Source organism: Periplaneta americana, chromosome 10 (assembly GCF_040183065.1).
Source record: "Periplaneta americana isolate PAMFEO1 chromosome 10, P.americana_PAMFEO1_priV1, whole genome shotgun sequence".
In the NCBI taxonomy this organism is placed as follows: Eukaryota; Metazoa; Arthropoda; class Insecta; order Blattodea; family Blattidae; genus Periplaneta; species Periplaneta americana.
Window position 1 is genome coordinate 88,056,446 of NC_091126.1, and position 17,582 is coordinate 88,074,027.

Sequence of the window (17,582 nt, forward strand, 5' to 3'; positions counted from 1 at the left end):
CGCCAAAGCTAAACGGGGCAAGGTTACGCACGGTGGTTATGCGGTAAACTTTTCCAACCTGCGTCGGAGTCCGCAACACGTAACCGCGTTCCGTCAGTTCAGGTACTCCTACTTTCAATTATGGATGTAGCTGCAGCAGCCTATATTTATTTGCATTATGTGTGCAAAAGAAACGGAAACAGAGACGGTGGTGGCAAACAAGTAAAAATAAATATCTATAAAATATAATAATAAATAAATGAATAGGTAAATAGATACATGGACAAGGATGGGCAACTCGTGCTCCCAAAGTGCTAAAAAAAAACTTGGAACAGAGAAAGGCAGACGGAGCCAGCCGCAGCAGTTACAAGTTGTTTGTAGTTTCACTGCAAAAGCCACGGTGCGCTCTGGCGGCTCATGCAGGTGGTCATGATATCTATTCCATGATTTGAATTTCAGAATGACGGATGGTACAGTAAATATAGTAATTTTAGACAGACTATACCTGAAAACATAACAAAATTATATTATTTCCTAGCTTTGTAAATTAGTTTAGTACTGGAAACACAAACTGAATATAACCTGTTCAAGATACAACAAATATACAGTAGCTGCAACAATTATTTATTATTACACTATTTGTTAATATTTCTTATTATATGTCTTATTTGAAACGTAGAACGCTAGAATTTACAGGTATTTATACATTAAAGAGTATTCCTCTCTTCTCAGAAAGGTAATAGTCTGTATTCGCAAACAAAAACAAATTCAAGGAAGTATTTTTTACATGTCACGGCAGATGAAATAAGCTTACTTCTGAGCTCTTTCTTTACTTTGAGAGCTTTTACACTTCTTTCTTATATTAAAGTCTGCCTCAAGTACATACAGTATATATGGAAGCAAAGAGTATATTTGAAAATTCTGACTTAGGTAATATTTCGAACAGTTCGATTCCTGATTTTGCTGGAATCTGAGTGGCGTGCTGTTCTGTAGATTTATTAATTCAAGCTATAAATGTTCAGGATTTTCTATCGGCTTAAGCCAAAAAGATTTCAGAAAAATTTCGATTCCTTGTCAATTGTCATTGTTTCTTCAAACTTAGCAGTGAATTCTGCTGTAGGTGTCTTGAAGTAGGGTCTTATATTTCATAAGAAGATTTTCTTATCACTCTTCAAGATAGTTTATAGTCAAAGAAAGTGAAGTTGTCTATGTTTTACATGATACTACCGCATCTCAAATTTATCCATAAATATTCTTAGCTAGTTGATTATATGTCCTGCAATTCTGTAACTCGCACGCACAATGTGATAATGATATTTGATTTCAGTCTTACCTTGTTGATATCTCATTTTTACCTTTAGCTGTTCTAAAGCAGATGCAGACACTATTTCTTTACTAAAACCTTCACTGTTTATTTGTAACATAAAATGTCATGCGTAAGAAAGTGTAATATAATACCTACCTTCTTAATAAAAAAATTATCTTTTTACTCGTAACTAAAGGGAAATGATCTGGGAATTATATTGTTTTTTCACTTAAAACGAGCCGCCACTTATGCAGACGCGATCGAACTTGCGTCTCGAAAGAACCGCACACAGAGAGTACAGCTAGTATAGAGTCCGTTCTACCTGCAATGAGATTGTGTTGTCACTTTGAGAGCACGAGTTGCCCACCCATGTACATGGAGAAGTTGGCAAGTAGACAGATAGACATACAATCAGACAGACAGACATACATACATACATACATACAAAGAAATAAATATTACCTTAAACTCTCCAGCAATATCCTTAATATTTGCGCCATTTTTTCAAGGCGTAGAATAATATTTAGTTATAAATACTCAGACGTGAACATGTTTGTGGCATGATGCCTTATCGGTATGTGGGGATTTGGATTCTCGTCACAACAGAAGACCATGTTGTATTGTTTTGCTGTTTTAATTTAAGCTTTGAAGGTGCAATGCAAAAGTACAGCCCGTGCCAAAAAATATCAATATATTTTCCCAGTGCAATGTACATTCTTGATCCTTCGCCTCCTAGTGCAGTTTAAAAAGTAAGTTGGGCAGCAATTATTCTTTTTCAGTACAATTTCTCATTTTTCAGTACAATTTACAATCGCCCAAACTCTCTTGGGCTGACTATCTAAGTGAATTCTTTTCGACGTTCTCATCTGTAAGAAGAATATCACTTAATCCATTTAGAATCCCACATTTCTCATTTTAATCAGCTATTTAACGACGTTCTCTCAACTGCGAGATTATTTAATGATCCGAATCTGCGCTGAAGCGTGGATTTTATTCCCGCTTGCGCTAACTGGTTTGGTTTTTTCCGAGGTTTTCCCAACCGTAAAACAAATGTAATCTATGGCGAATCCTCGCCTCATCTCGCCAAATACCATCTTGCTATCATAAATTACATCGACGCTAAATAACCTAGTAGCTGATACAGCGTCTTTAAATAACCAACTAAAAATGATAAATGTTGTTGAGGTGATAATGAGAGATAAGACCGAGAGTTCGTCATATTTGGGGACCGTATTCTGTCCTAGGGCCTAAAGTTAGTTGTTCATAGACTATATTGGCGTGACGTCATATTTGGCGCATGGTACAGGTAGGCTACTATCAGGTAACACGTGCATCTTGCTCGCACTGCAGTTGATGTCCTATTCATGATTCGAAACTAGACCTCAAAGACTGTTGAAAATGCTTTCTACTGATAAAGTTTGATATTACGATGACCTTTCCTATAATTTAAACTATTTGTTCATTTATTTATTTAATTTTTTTTTACTGGTACTGGCAGAGTTAAGACTACAAGGCTTTCTTTTCTACTCAACCAGTATAAAAATACATAGCAAATATAAATAACATCAATACAGAAAACAATGGAATAATAATAATAATAATAATAATAATAATAATAATAATAATAAGAGTAAAATGTAGATGTGTTTGTTTATATGTAATTCTAATAGTTAAAAAATTACAATTTAGTGTTAAACAAGACAATACGTATGGATGGAAGGAATGATTAAGATAATGAAGAAAAATTGATATAGGCCTATTAAAAATAAATATCCCACAAAAGCAATATTTGAAGAAAAATCATATTCTAGAGATGGAAAGTACTCTTTCTGACAATCGGCTTATGAAAGTAGTTAATATCTGACAGCCCTTTACGCTATGTACGCTAAATTACGCTATTTTCACTACTTACGCTATCATAAAGAATGAAGGCTTAATTGATCAAACATTACTGACACTATTGTACACAATTTACAAAATAAGTAGGCTACAGTATTATGAAATGAAATACCTTGTATTACAGTACACAACACTGTACATAAGAATATTAATGTAAATATGTTTGATCAATGTAGGCCTGCATGATAGTGTAAATAGTAAAAATAGCGCATTCTAGTGTACATAGCGTAAATAATTTAAGTTGTAAATATTGGTGTAATTGTTAAAGTGATCTGTGTTTTGTTCTGTCCCACTTTACGAAACAAGATTCGCGTGAGCCGTCAGTCGAGTATTCGTTTGCTAGATGCATGCGGTCGTTCACTTAAAAACTCCGGTAATACTTAATCTTGTAGCGTTCTGAGACAAGGTACGGTCCCTAGTCATATACCATCTGACATACGCCATAGAGTTGGGTAAAAACCCTGACCGAGCTTATGCGTTCCGCATGGACTCGCATTCGATTCCCGGACCGAACAACCCGACTATGGTTTTTACCGTGGTTTTCCACAATTACTTAGGCAAATGCCGGATTGTAATTTTCATTGCCACGGTCCATCTCCCTCTCGTGTATAAAACGAATTTAGATTTCATATCATCCACCTTCTTCATCTCATTCCATAGACATATTCAGGTCAAGACACATGTCTTCGTCCTCTTACGGGTGGGGGCGGGTGTCCCTCTCCTCAACCGTTCCTGGGTTCCCAGCCTTCCGCAGTATCTCTGCCAGGATTCATTCCTTAAGAGCACTTTCAAGGGCGCTTAGACACCTTGGAAGAGTCGTTGGAATGAATCTTGTGCTGCTTGGTCATCTTGGCGGTATGAACTTGGGGAGGAGGATAGGGGCCCTGAGCGGGTGAGGGGTCACATGCGGCCGGTGGGCTGGTACACCGGATGGGTACAGACTGCGCTCGAAAGGGTCAATTTTTGCCCAACTGCACGCGAGCGACTGAATTGTAAATAGATCAACTGCGCGGGAGCTACTGAAGCGTAAACAGGCCAACTGCGCGCGAGCGAGTGTACCACAAATACACGGTGTAACAAAAGTTTCTGTTACAGTAGCGCATCAAAACGCTCTACTTTTTCTTTCTATTTTTCTTGCGCAGAGTCTTTGAATTTCAGCGGTTTATGCTATCACGTGATTGACTAGATTGTGCTGCTTTCTACTGTGAGAAATTTCGCAGAAAATGCTGCTTCTGGAAAATAATAAGCTGCCATTGCCATTCAAGTTAATTTCTTCTTATCAGAAACAACAGTCAGTTACGAGATCAAGCCTTTGTTGTGCGCTGGGATCTTGGAACTGGTAAGTATCTTCTCTACCCACAAAAGTGAGTGAATTCTTTTACCCTACTTACAAAAATAATTTTCAAGGACCAGTTATTGAGCCTTATTGATGAGAAATGTGTAACAAAAATTTGTGGTACGTAACATAAACTTTTGTTACAGAGATGTTCGATAAGGACACGCACAAAAATTGTGCTTAAAACTAAGTTTTAATACCCATAACATTGTGCATTGCTTATTATCGAAGTTAATTGTGTGTTTAATGGTTTAGATTCCCATGTCTCCAAAGAAACATACATGATCAAAATTCAAGCTTTGTTCAGGATTGGAAAATCAGTGCGTGAAATTGCTCAAATGTTGGAATTGTCTCCAATAACCATCATGAACAGGGTTAGGATCCGAGACAACTTCAGAATGAAGTGAAGTTATAGCCTAGTGCAACGGAGCAGATGGAGTGAGGTGTCGCGTTGAGTTTTGTTTACCTGTGCGTTAGTGTACAATCCGGTTCGTGATCAGAAGTACAGTATTCTTCCGTCTCTCCCTACGAAACGCACTCAGGCCATCATAGCGCATTTTTAATTCATAGTGAACAGTTTTTTCGAACTGGTTGTTCATTGTAACGCTAACGCCTTCAACGTCGCCGAGGGACATGAAAAACTTGAGAGGTATGTACTGTTTCCTACTTCATTTTCCACCGCCACTAGATTGTACTATTAACAGTAGAATATAATGCAGCACATTGGCATCGTTGTTTACATTCACAGTATGTCTGTCTACTATGTTAAAGGAACTCTATATTCAAATTTTGAGTACATAAGTTGCTAAAGTGTCCCGGATCCTGATCATGGAAATATGGAAAAACAAGGAGGATGGACTAGTTTCGGACGCATGAGCCACCTAATATTAAGTATGAACAGTCAGCAGTTGTGGCTGGTTTTCGAAGTAGCCATACATAAAGCAGTTAGTCAGGTGTGGTCGTCATCATCTACAGTAGGTTGTGCATTTCATTTCAAACAGGCTTTGTGGAGAAAAATTCAAACTTTAGGACTATCTTCCGAATATAAACACAACAGTACTGATATCGGTAATTGGTTGCACTGGATGTTCGGTTTAGCTTTGCTGTCTCCCGAGGAAGTAGGAGATGCCTTTGTAGAAGATTAATGAATATAAAACCCAACGTTCTGAATGTTACAAGTTTTGCAGATTATTTAGGCCCTAACAACTTTCATAGACTCTGATTTTGCGTTTCCTCCAGAAATTTGGGCTTCTGACACTATCACAACAGAAAGAACGAACAATGCTTGTGAGGCATTTCAACTTTCTTGAAGCTATCATTCAAACGCAGATCAAGCACTTACATTAAAGTGAATGATGCAGGTAGGCTACTTACAAATTTAAATCTGCCTGCGAAAAACGTGGGCAGTACATATGCCTAGAGGAATTAATTTAAAAATATAAGCAAGGAATTATCTCACGATTGCATTTCCTAAAGAGTGTTTGTTATTATTACAAGAAAGCCACATAATTTAAGTGCATATCTTAACTTCTTGACAAATGCCCTATACTAATTTCGACATACTTATGACCAGGCTTCGAGACTTTGGACCCAATAGAGCAGTTCAGTAGGAAATCCGCATAACGGCGTACTGAATATAGTGGTAAAGCGTACAGTGGGTGGGGGTACTGTAGAATGAATGCCAACAAATACGCAAAGAAAAACGCTCTGGATTTGAAGGTTCTGACGAATAATTTGGTTTTCATACAAACTGTGTCTGAAAGTATTACACGGTTAGAGAAATCAGAGCAAGAGATGCCGGAAACCATCAAATTAATTTAGAAAATGATGCAGAGAATTAATGGGACATCAAGTACACCGGTTACTGAACGTGTAAAACAGAAGTGGAAATCAATTTTATCTAAAAATAACGGATATGGAACATGGTGTAACATAAACAGCAAATTAATGGACATAGAGTCACCCGAGAATAAAGGACTGTCTCTTACAGACTGCAATGATGTTAGGTTTTTTCGTTTTGCTCCTATCACGTCATGCAACGTAGACCGCAGCTCTTTACAGTACAAACTTTGGCAGATAACCGAAAAAGATTTACGTTTGAGACACTGAAAATGTGTCTTGTAGTACATTGCAATTTGGTACTATAACTGCACTTCCTAAAGACGACCAATAGGATAAATGAAAAAATTAAAATTGCTACATGTTTATTTCCACCATTAACACTGTGTATAATTAAACACAAATGCTTATAAAAGACAGGAGCATAAATGCTTTTCACATTCTTTTGACATTATCATTGTGTAATGTATATTTACTTTCTGAATGTACATATGTGTGTTTCCCCATACTACCATACTCTACTCTAAATAGCAACGTTGTTACCTCAACACATCTCTATCTACCTGCAGCGAGTCAACAACCTATAGTGCATGCACAGTAAACTTATTGTATCGGGTCCAAAGTCTCGAAACCTGCTTATTAGTTACAACGCGCTTTGAAAGAATTACATCGTGAGTTTCATTTCGATTGCTTGGTAATTTCGGATACATCTTCCTGCGTGCATTATACACATTTCTTTTCATTCGATTTAAATCATTATTGTCAAGAGAATTATTATTCTGGAAAAGAAGTTCTCTTACAATTGTCCGAATCACTTTGCTCGGCCGCGAAGATATATCTTCTGTTGCTTTACGTTTTGCAATAGCACTCACAATTTGGCGTTCTGACTTATTCACTTCATTATCATGGTTATGAACTAACTCAATTCTAACAATGTTATTGTTTCCTATCGTATATATTTTCGCATTACACTTTCGGAGTGTATAGCTGTCAAAAGAAAAAGTGGCCGCTCTCCTGAAACAAAGTTCCCTTCGGGTATCTTCGCTACAATTCGGAGACAGGCGATGTTACATGTTGTTGGACCACGTTGCCTGATATCTACAGTTATAATTGAAGTATTCTGTGTGTTATCGATAGCATAATGGTAGCGTTCAGGCCTCTTATTCATGAGGTCCTGCGTTCGACTACAACCACGTGCTTTTTAAGTTCTTTTTTGTTCTGTTTTTGAGAGAGACAAACTATACATAATGGCTCCTTTCTCTTTTACGATTATTTTAGTAATTAACATCAGGTTCATTAATATATTATGCCATGATTTTATCATTATGATATTGTGGCTGCAAATGGAAAGAAAAAAGATTTTATTCTCAATAAAAATATCTTTCGTGACATAAACAAAACAAATTTACTGGCGTCGGCCTTAAAACATTCAAACAATTAAGCGTTCAAAAAACAAAACAAAAAGCCACAATTCAATATTTAGTCTATCTTCCTCTTATCTCGATCATCTTGCAGTCGAGTGGGCATGGAATTGACTAGTCTTTGCAAATAGCGACTGTTCTTAGACACGATATTCCAGGCATTCTGAACATACATACATAAGTGTTCTGTCCATGGGCAGGTCTTTCATTGCAAACCCAGCAATCTCCAATCTTTCCTATTTTCTGCCTTCCTCTTACTCTCCGCATATGATCCACATATCCTAATGTCGTCTATTATTCTTTTAAACCAGAGACCCAACCAATTACTTTTTCTCTTTCTAATCAGTTTCAGCATCATTCTTTCTTCACTCACTTTTTCAAACACAATTTATTTTCTTATTCTATCTGTCCACTTCACACGCACCGTTCTTCTCCACATCCACATTTCAAGTGCTTCAATTCGTTTCTCTTCATTTCGTCGTAATGTCCATGTTCCTTCCCCATACAATGCCACACTCCACACAAAGCACTTCACTAGTCTCTTCCTTAGTTCTTTTTCCAGAGGTCCGCAGAAGATCCTTCTTCTTCTATTTAAAGCTTCCTTTGTTCATGTTTGCAGTTTTCTTGGTAAGGATAGGCCTAAATGCGGTAACATCCCGTTGCTTTCCGCACACCACTATCTCTTTCGCATCTTATTAAATTCCAGGGGGCCCAAGCGTGGAGATGAGGAGAGTGGATTTGACTAATTGGGCCCTCCGGACTTCACCGAAAGTCACGGCAAGGGTTAAATATTAATTCTATCAGGATGTTTGACCCTATCAGAGATCGGGAAATCTCAATTAGCCTTTGCCCCCCGCATCCTGGACTAGCTTCTACGAATCATCGGAAAATCTTGGAGTGTGATTGGGCCAATTTTTCCGAAAATGTTTCCACACTTTTGCCCTCGTAGCTCAGCGGATGAACGTCGGAATTTAGATGTCAACGTCTCAGTTTCAATTCCTCGTTACTCCTTTTCATTTTATTGTGGTTCAAGATAGTATAATGTAATAATACAAAAAGAAAAACTAATACCAGTATTATGCAACTGGATTTTTCCAAACCTAATATTAAATTTATGTTATTTATATCGCTAAAGAACGATTACAATATAAATAACCTGAATTTTATTTATACAGTATCACTAAAGAACGATAACACAATATAAATGATAAATATCGGTTTGTTTAATTAAAATAAGATATTATATAATACGTATTTAATTATCTAAATAAAATAACCTATTTTACAAAGATAGATGTTTGTGTTATAATAATTACTTATATAAAATACAGATTATTTATATTGCGAAAGAACAATAACAATATAAATAACTTGAATATTATTTTATAATGCTAATGAAGAAAAACAGAATATAAATGATAATTTGAATATTATTTATATCGCTAAAGAACGATAACAATATAAAAAACGTGAATATTATTCATATCGGAATTTCACAGATTTATTACAGATGTATTTAAGAAATTGCAGAAGAATAGTAATTAGTAAAAGTGTCCTATTTATTCTTCTTGGAGCCAAATTTGTAACTTTTAAAAGTGTGGTTACTATGTTGAAGTGTATTTGTTGCAACGGATGCTTGATTTGTTATGTATGTGAGTCAGTTATGGGATGCTTGATGTCGTCGCAATGTCGTAATTATAGTTTGATTGTGTTTGTGTGACTATTGTGTATTAATTTATGATGTATGGTACGGAAAGCTGCATATTTGTGTTATAGAAGTGTTACGTATGTGTGTTGTTAATGTTTTTGTATGTTTCAAATTGATAACTGATATTTGTTTTGCAATCGCAATGCCTAATTTACGGATTGTTTATGTTTTGTTTACATCGCGTAAGCTAATTTAATTTTCTTTTCCATTTCTCTTTATGCTCATCTTTTTTTTTGTGTATAAAGCTATAGCCCTAACATACATATGTAAAATAGGGCTAACCCCCATTGGAGATACTGTAGCTACAATAGTAATAATTATTATTCATATCGTTATAAAACGATAACAGAATACAAATGATGACTTGAATTTTATTCATATCTCTAAAGAACGATAACAAAATATAAATAACGTGATATCCATCAAGAACGATAACTGGATATAAATGATAATTTGAATATCATTTACATCGCTAAAGAACGATTAAAAAATAAAATGAAAACTTGAAGCAGGCGCGAACCCAGAACCTTTGAATCATTAAACAAGCACTCTACCGCTGGTCTGCGAGGAGCAGATATGGAACACTTTCATAGTTCCGGAACTGCTTGTACAAGCACATGCATCGTGTAACATCGCCGCGACCCGAAGTGGACTTTGAAAATATTCGCTGTTCACGAGTGCGGCCACTTTTTTTTTTTTTTGACAGCTGTACATCTCCACTTCACTTCACCAGATTTAAGTTCACCATCTTTGTAAAATTTAAGATACGGTAGTCAATAATGAGTAATTCTCTTCCTCTTTCACTAGTAGCAAGAGTAGCAACAGGCATTCCGACCCTAGAGTACACATAACATAACATAACTAAAGTGACTGGAGTCTGTTCAAAAACAAATATCAGTTTCAGTACGCAGCAAAAGTCTACGTCATGAAGGAATCAGTTCATGAAAACAAACCCTATCAAATTCAAGCAAGGCGATGTATCGATTGTCGAGTGTACAGACCGGGCAAAAATGTTGGGCAAAACTTAATAAAATGAGAAGTGCAATTTACCACATTCAAAATCAGTGCAGTTTACATACAGGAAGTTTGAATTCCAGTACAATTTACCACCGCCCCGTCCTTAACTCGCCACCGTTACCTAACCCAACGAGGCAATCAACCCTGGCGTGATTCGAATCCACGCCCTGCGCAGTATTGGGCTAGAGTTCCCGGAAGGATATCAGTTTCATTGACGGAGATATACATATCGTCGTTGATTTTATGAAACCTATGTAACAGTACAGGGCATAATTTTTCAGGAGGAAGAAAAAAAAACAATTAAATATCAATAGGCCTACACTGATCCTCGATGATATCATATTCACCAACGTTTTCTACCGAGTTATCTAATGTTCTTATGTGGGCCTATTGATATTTAATTACATTTTTCTTCCTCCTAAAAAAATATGCTCTGTACTGTCACATAGGAGGTTTCATAAAATCAACGACGATATACTGTCAATGTCTTGTTTAACAAGAACAATTTACACGTGGCGGAAAAATTAGTAGGCCTATTTCTGTCCGATCGAAATTGAGCGCGAAATGTAATGTGCCTATATATTTGAAACATTTGAAATACAATAAACAATCATAAACATAATCAGGTTGCCCAGAACTGGCCTAGCTCTCTCCACTTCCTGGCATTAATTTTTCTTTTCAATTGGTTTTTATATCTATTTTACAAACTTCATGCAAATTACAACAATGTTTTAATTAAAAACCAAAACAGCAAAAGTTGAATGGCTGCCTAGAATAACATTGTAAATAACTTTCTTTTGAGGAAAGTGTTAAAAAATGACACTACAGTACGTGACGCCAGAAATTTTGACTCTTATTTTAGGAGTAGTCATTAACGAAGAGATTAGAAATAAGATAATTGGAAAATATATACTGATTAACCATAACGGCATTGTTCCTCAAATTAACGATGAAAATCTGAAACAAATTTTAAAATATTCCATAACTGAAGCAGAAGTATGTGGGCCTAAGAGTGCATTCATAAAAAGTGACGTATGAATTCACTTGCGTCGCACACTTGCAAAGAATGCTACTATAACAGCCCCTCTGGGAGAGCTTAGCTTCTCCCACTACCTTAGTTGCTTTTGTATGCAGATAATCATTCTGACGTCTAGAAGACATTCAGACACAGTAAAATGTTTATTAACTCCTCGGATGAAAATGGCTAGGTGAGCTTTGTCATTTCTATCTGTGCTTTCGTCCAATGCAAGTGAATAAGCTACAAACTGGTTAATTGTGGTTTCGATTTCAGATTCAATTACATTTGCAATCTTGAAATTCCTTCTCTGAACTATAATTGGAACCATTTTAATTTTCTTAAACTTTGACTTTGTTCTGGACACAGTATTTTAATAACGTCCTGTATGCACGATTTTACAAATAATGCTTCTTTAAAAGGTTTAATTGATTTTCCAATATTCCAAGCTAAAACATAGCTAGCAAAAAGCTTTTTTTGTTTAAGACTGAGGTCGTGTGATTTGTGTTTGTATTTTCTTATTTTATATTTATCAAAATATTTGTATGCCTACGCATTTCATCTAAAATTAAACGAAAAACTATATGTTTGTCATGCGGAACTGAGTGTAAACGTATTGTAATATGTTGATTATTATGTATAACCAACAGTCATACAGACAGCCCCAAAATAAATTATTTTCACGTGTTCAACATGCCTGTAATTGTATGATATTTGTGAACAGTCGAGTATTGTCTCTCGTGTTGAATTTTAACACACCCTTAAGAATTTTCGAACAAATTAAGCATTTCACATTCTCCCACTAACTCAAAAAAATTTCTCTTCCTCTTCATCCTTGAATGTATTATGTCCATGATTAGAATACATTGTGAAAAGGTGGACCACGCCGATCAACACAATGATAATGGCAGTCCGCCACTGCTCTTCGTTTACGCATAAACATTGAGTACAGTACAGATGGAGATGGGTGAGGCGGAGCGCTCTCATTACGTACTGGCTTCGGTTCCGTTCAGGGGCTTACTCGCGAGTACGCTTTTGGAGACGTCTGCTGTACTAAATGAATGAAACACATCATTCATAAAGAAAGTGATATCCCCCCCCAAAGAAAAAAGAGATTGAGTATGACATGATAAGTTGAATTGATATTGAGGATATCTTTAGCCTTATAAAAGTAATCAATAAACTAATCAAAACAATATTATAGTACAAGCAAAGTTACCTAGGTACTGTATATGTTTTAACTGTAACTAATATTACATAACAAAACTCTTATCGCAATATGCTTTTAAGGTGATATTGGTGCGCAACTTCCTATCAGAATATTAAATTATTTTCTCGAAATATGCTATAGAGCTGACGTTTTTACAACACATGGGCACATATCTTTTGTATATGATGTAACAGTACTTTCTTTGTTAATTCATTTCCTTACAAACATTTTCCATGTGAATATTTTCAAAATTTTCAATACACAATCTTCAGTAATACGTATTTACGATATATTATATTTACGAAAACATTGTTTCAGTACCTGTAAGGCTACTAAATAAACATCTATGACAACTTCACTTTTCTGTAAAAATGTTGAGAAAATATTCCTTTTGAATAATAAAAAAAAAAAGCAAACTCTTGAAAAATTAGCATTAAAATTAAAACTTACATTCTTTTAATGCACTTTTACTTCTCAGAAAAGTCTAAAAACAGTTTTGATAAGTTCTCTTCCCTTTATCCATTGAATCAGTGCTGGCCATCTCTGACCAAGCGGCATATACAGTGAAGCTTCTTTTTTTATGTGAGTCGATACTCAGTTCATAACACAGGCCTACTTAATTTAGGAGCGTAGCCCGTCCCGACCCAAAGTTGATCGGCTCGTACCGATCCTGTTTTTGGGTCGTTAATCCTATAACCCAACTCGTTCTGGAAGTCTAACCGATAGTTCAACTCGACCCGAGCTTGTAATCACAGGTGTACGAGATCACCTCACCTCAAGAAGAATATTTCCTTCCCATTTTGTGCAAACATGGAACTGTGCAACCATTTAATGGTTTGGTATGGTTAAAAATTGTCTTGACAAGTTCATGATTTATACGAGGGTGACTAAAAAGGTAAGGTAACAACAGCTCTCATGAGTGACATATGTGTACTCCCCCATCTTGCTCGAATTTTCCTCCAAGACTGCAGCAGCAGACCAAAAGGTGAGTAGCAATCGGTGGCAAGGCTTTGAAGGATATTTTATTTTCTTGGCACAAGTTCATCACTTCAATATTAATGTGTGAACTGAGGTTATGGCCAGTGATCACCTTTTTACCATTTTGGTTCTTTGAGATGGACAGCAGTAAAAACTTGAACCAATCTTCAAAGCACTTAAAGTCAAATCAGACAAATTTTCTTAAATTATAGCAAGCTTTTATAGGGCCATTGCTATAATATGGGAAACTAATACTAATTCCTCGAAATACTTGCACTTCTAGTTTTTTTTTTACGTGTTTTGCTTTCAATTTATTGCAAAGTATATTCCTATATCATACTTGCTTCATGCTGCATGGACAGAAATTTTTTCAGTACAGATTTCTTTCAAGACTCGCTCCAAGGCCTCCAGTAGATAATTCTTGTAAGATTTTGAGCTTTGTTTTCTAACATATTGGCGTGGTATCGTGTTAAAAACACAAACATAACAGTAATAGGTTCGTTAAACGAACAAAAATCGCTATTTACTCTCATAGTAGTTTGAGTTCTCTGTCTATATACATACTGAGGGCACAAAGTCACCACACGATTTTGCAATGGAATTTGTTAATACATGTAACTCACGTACCAGTACATATAAATATCGTGTTAAATGTGGTATTATAGGTCAGTTATATGGCATAAACGAAAAATATACCTGAAAACTCCAAACAGGTTTTTATCACCAATACCTAGTATAGTACCGGACACTTAAGCCTTTTCAAGAATTGTGGAAAATTTAAGTAACTGATCGCAGTAATAGTACTGCAAATATGATAAATTGACTTTTACTGTTACAATTTCCATGAATTTAATGACCTACAGTTAAGACAAATTACATAAACAATTAAAGTTGAACAACCTTGATATAGAGCAAAAAATGGATCCCAGTATCGGATATACAGTAAGCACCATCTGTCATACAATTTAAAACAAATGCAAGGAAATAAAAAGATGGAATCATTAGCATGAAAGCATTTTCAATCGAAAGTGGACATTTTTGATACCAAAACAATCCTTTGCCACACTACCTGAAGACACTGATTATATTATGTGGGACAATTACTGGATTTACTGACAATGATCATATACAAAACAATCAATGTTACCTGACTCGGTACAGTCCAAATGCACCCAATTTGCACATAAAGTTCACCATACCCAGGATTTATCACTTGTTTCCATACAGGTGATGCATTCTGTTTCATCTTATGTTAGTTCGCTTTTATGATTCCATTTGCTTTGCCAGATTTGCACTGTAGTAATTGAATTCCCTGATTTTAGTTCCTTAACTATACACCTGAACAAAAGTTTGTAATACCACCGAAATGAGTATTTGGAGATATTTCATGCCTCATTTACACAGGCACTTCACTAATTATACTATCAGATCCCTTATACAGGGTTGTTTTCGATCTCTGGAAACGAATTTTGAATTACGTCATGTGCGTCAGGAGTCACACACATGGCAGCTGAACTGAGGTGACAGACCAGTGTTGAGTGATTTCATAGTCAGATTGCACTGTGTCTGACAACAGCAATGGCCAAAAAAATCCAGCCTTTTTGAAAGCAACCCTTTCTAATGCCAAGTACAGTTTAGTGAAAAAGAAAGAAGCCTGCAAAAAACGTGGTTTCGTTATTTTCAAGAACGGCATCTTCTGTGTACCTAATAAAACTGGCAAAGCTCAGATGGGATTAATGCCAGAGGGGAAAAAGCAAGCAAATCCACCCCCCCCCCCACCACAAGCTGCACCCTCCGAAATGATACAAATTAATCCCATCTGAGCTTTATCAGTCTTATTAGGTACACAGAAGATGCCTTTCTTGGAAATAACGAAACCACATTTTTTGCAGGCTTCTTTTATTTTCACTAAACTGTTCTTGGCATTGGAAAGGGTCGCAATGTACCCCTCCCAAAAAGCCTCGATTTTCTTGGCCATTGCTGCTGTGAGACACTGTGCACTCTGACTACAAAATCACTCACTACTGGTCTGTCACCTCTCACCACAGTTCAGCTGTCGTGTGACTCCTGACGCATATGACGTCATTCAAAATTCGTTTCCAGAGATCGGAAACAATCCTCTGCATTCAACAGTGTTTACTACAGGCATGGTTTGTGTTTGTATCCTAGTCACGTGACCATACCACTAGTGCTGTAGTAGATGGTGCGTTTTCACATAACAACAAATGCGTCAGTCATTTTGTGTTCAGCCTTGCAGTGACATGCCACGTAGACGAATAAATGTTTGATAGGATTCAGATAGTGGCTTCACTTTCAGCAGGCCATACACAGCAAGATGTTGCCGATCGGTTAAATGTCACACAAAGAGGCGTGTCTAAGGTGTGGAGAAGTACAGAGAGACGGGAAATGTAAACAATAGACCTTGTTCTGGCCGTCCTCGCGTTACAACACCACGTCAGGATCGCTCTCAGACATCCAACATCAACTGCCAGGGCTCTTAGATATGACCTCTCCAGAGCAACAAGGGTTCGTATCACAGACCAAACAGTGCGCAGAAGACTGCATGAGGTTCATCTTCATTTCAGAAGATGAATGAGAAGCTTTGCACTGAACCAACAGACCCGAGCTTATCGAAGGAACTGGGCTCTTGCTCATCAACATTGGACCATTGCAGAATGGGGTAATGTCATGTTTGTTGATGAGACCAGGATTGGTTTGAGACCTGACACCAGACATACAAGGGTATGGAGAACCTGTAGGTGACGCCATCAATGTTAGGCATGTCCAGAAAGTCCATCCGTATGCTGGCAGAAGTGTTATGTTTTGGGTAGGAATAATGATAGGACGGCAATCCCCTCTAATTCCCTTCCAGAGCGAATTGAATGGCCCCCCTTACATTCAAGAGGTGCTAGAACCATTTGTGTGGCTCTTCAGAACTGCTGTCGACGACCACTTCATCCTAGCAGATGACAATGCAAGACCTCACCATCATGGGGCAGTGTTTCGGTATCTCCAACGTCACATCATCACATGAATGGACTGGCCTGCACAGTCAGACATGAATGCAATTGACTATGCATGGGACATACTAAAAGTGGACATTTCAGAGCATCCCAACCCACCTGACAATCTTCAGGAACTTATTGCAGCTGCAATAGAGGAGTGGGACCGTTTGCCCCAAGAAAAACTTGATGAGGTCATTCAGAGCATGCGTCACAGGGTAGAAGAACTCATCCGTATGCAGGGTGAACATACCAATTAATAAAGACTGTGAGATAAAGAGATTTTCAAAGTTTTGTTGTCAAGACTTAAGTTCAGAAGATTATCTTTTTATTTGTATATTTTTTGTATATATTGTTCAAAATGTTTGATTCAGAGAGAATTGTGCTTATTTTGTTAAATGTTATTGTAAAACCATCAAAAGGTTGACTGTAAGAATTCGATCTAGTTGTAGCCATGTTATTCCAAATTTTTGTTGAAGTGTGTATATCTCCTAAGGTACTTTCAGGAACAGAAACATGAGCAGCTGCCTATCTGATAGTGATCCCCCTCTTCCATAACTTTCTGCAATGAACATTTCATATTACAGTAGTGTGCAAATTAATCCGAACAACGTAATTACTTATGCAAAAACACTCAAACGGGATAAAAAAAAGGATCTAAGACATACCTCAGTAATCTATGTGGCCTCCCTTGTTCCTAATAACAGCTCTGAGACGATTTGGCATGGATTCCACTAATTTCCCACAAATATTCATTTCTTCATAGCGAAACCATACACCAATGAGGGCAGAAATCATCTTCTCCTTTGTAGAACAATCCATTTTTTGCATTCTTCTTTTGCAAATTGACCACAAGTTCTCAATGGGGTTGA